The sequence below is a fragment of the Ruditapes philippinarum genome, unplaced genomic scaffold (genome assembly GCF_026571515.1).
Source record: "Ruditapes philippinarum isolate M1 unplaced genomic scaffold, ASM2657151v2 ctg5136_1_1_1_1, whole genome shotgun sequence".
Lineage (NCBI taxonomy): Eukaryota > Metazoa > Mollusca > Bivalvia > Venerida > Veneridae > Ruditapes > Ruditapes philippinarum.
This window is the reverse complement of record NW_026860760.1, coordinates 43,986-50,290: the sequence shown is the minus strand read 5'-3', so window position 1 is coordinate 50,290 and position 6,305 is coordinate 43,986.

Below are 6,305 nucleotides of genomic sequence, written 5' to 3'. Positions count from 1 at the left end.
TCCGCTTGGAGCGACATATATATACGATTTAAAGTATCTAGGAAGGAAACAACTATTTGTTGGCTGTTTAACTCTTGAAATAAATCAAAAATTACTTAAAATATTATTAACAATTCGTTATTTTTATTTGTTTTTGTTGTTGTTAAGATTGAACTTTACATATTTTATTGTTTAATTGCAGTTTAGTTTACGCAACATGGATCTGATGAAATTTTATGATCAGTTTGGGGACATTTAGCTCATTTATTAAATGTTGATGCAATGATTATAATTCAAGTGATAATTATTTAAGTTCGTTAAAAGAAAATCGCTTTTGTTTTATTTTAGAGCGACGTCTTTTATATTGTGACGTCACGTCCATTGTTTTTTATCAGGCCCCCTTTCCAGTAACAAAGCAGGTCTAAGAAGAGGCTCGTTTTCCAGATCAGATTCCTAGCAAGTCTCGGAAGCCCAGTACGTCCAGTGGCATAGGAAATCCAAAGGCACGGTAAGTCCAATGGCAAGTTAAGTTGTTCTTCAATCGTTAAGTTCTTAGTACATAATCTCTTGAATTCAACATATAAAAAAAAGAACTGCAACAAACCATCATTCATGATAATAACATTATAAATATTTGCACACAGGAAATATCTTCAGTTGAGCCTGATATTCAACAGCAGTAACCTAGTTTAATGAATTAAATAAAAATTTTCTTTTGTCATGAATATACTTTTATTATTCAAATCATTGGGCTATTGATATTTATTTTTCGAAAATCAGTGCTAGGCGTTGGCTTCTTTTGTAAGAAAAAAACTTAAGATAATAAAGAAAATAAGAGCAAAAACAACAACAAAAACAAAAGGAAAAAACCAAAAATAACAGCTGGGCAATCAATTCATCAATTTTTACATCTTTGATCTTCGTATGCATTACTTTCTAATAATGACACTTTCACAGCACTAATCGTTTGTAATATATCTTTATTCAAATTTTCAAATATGACTTTGTTAGTATGAAAGCAGCGTCTATATAATAATAAACATACCGAGGTGTGGTGACATTTTACTTTGTACTAACAGTAGAGCTTTCTTAATTTCATATTTATTAATCGCTACTTTAGAAATGTTAAGATAAGGTAAAATAAACATTAATTAACTTGTATAATATAAAGATCTTGAAACAAAGTGATCCCTCAACACTGTTCTTAATTATGTAAGTATACCATCACATTTTTCTTCACAGACTCCACATGTCCAACATAATATAAAGCTGTCAATTCCCTTAATTATGTAACTGTTACCTCGATGGGGAGAAAAAATAAATTCTGAATTTTTATATCATATATTTTTTGGATTGGTTTAAAAATACATTACAATATTAAATACTTAATTATAGTGTTGTAAAAGTAACTCGAGTAAGTAAGAGTATTGATGAAATTCGCAAATAGCTGGCAGAAAAGTCAGAAAAGATGCTAGTATTATTTCTTTTTAAGTGAATGAATCAAGCAAACCATGGTTTTGGGGTAAACAACTTCTGTAAAAATATATTTCTGTTCTGATTGCCAATTCTTTCAGTTTTAGCTCAATTCAAACATATAATTAACATTGCACTGACTAATGGAACAAACTTGATTTATTGTTCAGGTTTCTACATGATACATAGTTTTGATAAACATTTTCGTTTTAGACACTTACCTTTGCTGTGACATCAAATAGATTACACCACAACAGGACCCGGATTAGCTGTTATGATAAATAAATTCATGCTGAAGAATCAAAAAAAGAAATAAGGCTATTTAAAAGAATCTGTATTAAAGCATCAGAACTAAATAACGACTGGAAAATATTTTATCAAATTCGTCTCGACTTGACTATTAAATGGCTTTTCTGATTCTCGTTTACTATGTCGATGACAAAATTCCAACAATAAGTAACGATTTATATCCATATGAAATTTGATATGAATATTTCATATGGAAATTCTGGTAAAATGGGGACCTGTCTAGAGCACAGAAATCAAAAACAGGTGAAAATGAAACTTGAGAATCGCTTTAGTTGTGTCATTTCATGAAAGCAAAAAAACCCCGGTTTCAGTAGCATTTGATTCTCAATACTAAAACATGGTTATCCTTACAAAAACACACGGAGAAAATACCATAACAACACCAGAGTAAAGTTGTTAAGAACCTTGTTCTCAAGCAGGTTGCGACAGTCCTCAAATACAATACAATGGAAACGAACAATGCAGACATAAAAGATTTCTACACATCTGCTGATACAGCCTTTATTTATTAGCTAATGTTTATCATATCTATTTAGTCTAAAAATAGAGATTTAAAGTATCAATTTTCACATGTCATCATACAATCTTTAATCAATATAAATATGAACGGTAAAGTTAAAATTATTTATCATCTGAATATTTTTTTATAAAGACTATAATTTATAATAATAACACATAAATCGAGAAAACCGATAGATCTAAATACCTAGCATCATAATCACAATAAGTTTTTTAAGACACATGTAGATCTTGTTTATTAATGTTTGAAATAAATCATTATTTTAAGTCTCATGGGAAGAATCGAATGTACCAATGCAGATATTAAACTTGATATGCAGTTTGTGAACTGTTAAATGTAGCGCAATATGAAATTGAAGTCAACTTTCTGGAAGATAACAATCGCACAAATTTCCTTTTTTCAACGTTTGCCATATGCTATGACCACTGCTGTTTAAAATGTGATCATTTAGCCATTTCGTGTCTGAATGTCGTCGATTTTTTATATAATGTCATTGAAATAGAAAGAAACGCGTTGGCGGAATATATGGAGAACAAAAACCAGATGTCAAATTAGAAATAAACTAGAAGTTAAAATTAGCTTCAAAAATGTTTTGATGCGCTGCGCCAGATGCGTGTTACCACGCAGGGAACTCAAGTTTAGCACAATGATTTAATAAACTAAGACTCAAATTGTGTAAAACATTTTAAGATCCCCGTACAAAATATTATTAATTTAATTGAAAATGAAAACGCAATACTCTTGGTCCTATATCATTTTGAGCAACCTTCATAAATATATAATCTAACAAAATGTCGTTGAATCAATATCCTGCATGTGCTTTTCATTCACAGTTTGACATCTTCGTTTTAATCCGTTAATTGAAAAATCAGGTTTTTTTCCTACAAAACATTATCTCACACACCATGAATTGACGGGATTTAACATTAACACAATATTCAGAGCCCTACAAAAAGCTGGAGACAGTCGCAAAATAGGAAACAAACATATTATTTCCAATGAAAAAGGGTAGCTATCCCATTGTTATGATTTTCCTTTATTAGGTGTATGTATGGTTAATTGTTGGCATTTTAAATGTTTGAATGGGGCGCCCGTGGCCGAGTGGATAAGGTCTTCGACTTCAAACAACTTGCCCCTCACCACTGTGGGTTCGAATCCCGACAGGGACTTTGGATTATTTCATGTGAAGAAGCTATCCAGCTAGCTTACGAAACGTCGGTGGTCCTACTCAGGTGCCCGTTCGTGCCTAAAATAATGCACGGAAGGGCACCTGACGTCTTCCTCCACCAGCGAAAATTAAACATCGCCAAATGACCTATACTGTGTCGGTGTGAGGTAAAACCTAAGCAAACAAACAAACAAACAAACAAACAGATATTTCATGAATGAATAGGTATTCATGTCCAAAAACAACAAAAGAGTTATTATTGGTATCAATTACCGTGTCAGAATGTATGGTTGACCTTGATAAGTTGAGTAATGTGTGTGTTAAATGTATATTATTGAGCAAGTATATCCAATTAAAATGGCATCTTTCAAATATAGAACCTGATTTGTAACTTTACGGGAAAATGCTCACTCAGCAGTTGAAATTACCAGCATCCTTGGAATGGCAAGGTTAGCTGATTTGTTTACACAGTCCTGCATAAGTAAATGTTTAAATTCATTTTCCTTTATTTTATGTAATACAATAGTTTTAAATGCTCATTATACTCATTTGTTTCTTATTTCTATTTTCTGTTAATAAGGTACAATATTGTCTAACAAGCTGAAGCCACAGGAAAGGAAACCGCCAGAACACGCGCAGATATTTGGCCAACTTTGCATTTTCATCAAGTCATCTCTTAGGTAATTGATACGACATTTTTATAAAGATGACGGTGCACCTGACACACAGCAAAGATTGTGAAAGATTGCCATATCACTAATGGTTTTTAATTCCCCTCAGTCACCAAACTTGAACCCAATTGATTATTGTGACATGACACTAGTCTCCTTGAAACACAAGCAGCGCCGCTACATGGAGGAATTGGCTGCCAATGTCAGTGATACTGGAGTAAGGTGACTGTTAAAAAGTGCCAATACCTTACCAGAAGTATGCCAAGAAAAACTGATGTTGTTTTAGCTGCTTGGGTTGGTCGCATAAAATATTAAAATGTAAAGTTGTTCTGAAAATGGATGTCCTAGATTCTCATCCAATCTGATTAAAATCAGCTCCCAAATTACGCTATGCATTGATCGTATGACCACTTAAAAGTTGTCACCTTCTTGTGATCTTTCAAACAGCCAATCATCGGCGAGCGTTCAAAATTTTGAAGACAAGTGGTTTATAATTTTAACAGCTAGATAACCAATACTGATACGGTAATTTTCACGTTTTCCAGAACAAATACAGCGTTGTCTATAGAACCGGCATTGCCGGTAAGTAAACTGGTATAACAATCCTGCCCATTAAAAATTGAATCTTTAATATTCAGTTTATTTGTTCTAGATTACTTCAAATGACATTTTGTTCTAACAAAAACCAACAATTTGTTTTACTTCTACGGACAACCATATTTTGATACTTCGCCTAATGCCTATCTGTAAGAAAGATACGATTGCATGGTTTAATATTGCTTACTCGGGAAATCTGAATCGCAAGGAAGGCGAGCCATTTAAAAATGTGGCAATCAGATCTACATGTTAGAAATAAGGAGTTTCCATTTCAGGTAAATTTGAAAAACAAAACAAAAATACAAACAAACAAACAAAAACCCAAACAAACAAACAAAAACAGTCGAATGTTGTGCATTAAAATGCAAAAAAGTAATAATACCTGTGCAAATGGTTATGGGCGAAAATTGACATAGAACCACAGTCACATTGGTATGCGGCCCAGTAAGACAGCCTGAATCTGCGTTTGAGCATAGGTTTCCCATTCTGATTGGTATTGAGTTTCATTCCTACGCAGAAATTGGCTTCGAAATAAACGTGTTTTTGCGTAGTAATAGCTGTTTTCTGTTATTAAATCTTAAATTTTTTACATGTTTTGTTTCGGGATGATAATGCCTGTTTGTAATAAAACCGACTTTGCATACATTCACCTTCACATGCCATGCGATTTTCCTATCACTAAAAATAACCCCCCTATTTGTTTGTAAAAAACATTTTACGGGATATATTTTTTAAATTCGACATGAACTTGCCTCTTTGCTGGACAGAAAACTGGACGAAACGGTAAGTTTGAATTGCATATTGTTTTTAAAGATACATTTAATAAGCAACATTTATAAAAAGAGACACTAAAAATAATTTTAAAATGTTCGTATTTTTTTAATTATTACTCTGAATCAGTTTTCTCAAACAATGTTGTGGACGAAAAGTAATATCAAATTAATCTGAACGGTATTTTTTACACAAAAAAAAACTAACATATAGTGTACAATATATACTTTTTCATCTCATAGCAGAAAATAAATGTTGTTTTATTTTGTTTAAGCATATAAAAACTTACTTGACGTCTCAGTTTTCTTAAATGTAATTAATAGTTAAACCTCTTTATAAAGCAGGTTTGTACAAGCTTATTATTTCTCTAAGCTTTTAATACAATAGAACAAGAAAAATGCCATTTAATCATCTTTATGTAATAATATAAGATCAATTATAGATAAAAATGTTTCTGTCCGCTAAATCACTTACGAATTAAGTGCCAAATGATTATGTCTTCTAGTAAAGCTGGAGGACATTTTGAATAATTTGGCCATTTCCAGGCAGCAATTGTAGAAAGATCACGCGATCAACGATCTCGGTGTAGTTGTGGCTATTTTATGCCGATTTAAAACCATTAAGATTAAATAGGCTACAATTCATTATTTAACAGTTAATTAAAGTTTTACGAATAAGAAATTTTATTAAAAGTAGGATACAAAAATGTCTTTATTCAAAATTAAACACAATACGTTGTAATTGTAACTAGATTTCGAAATCTTTTATTCCCTTTTGTTTTTGTTTACACAATTTTGCCTTAGTCTTTTTTTCTGTT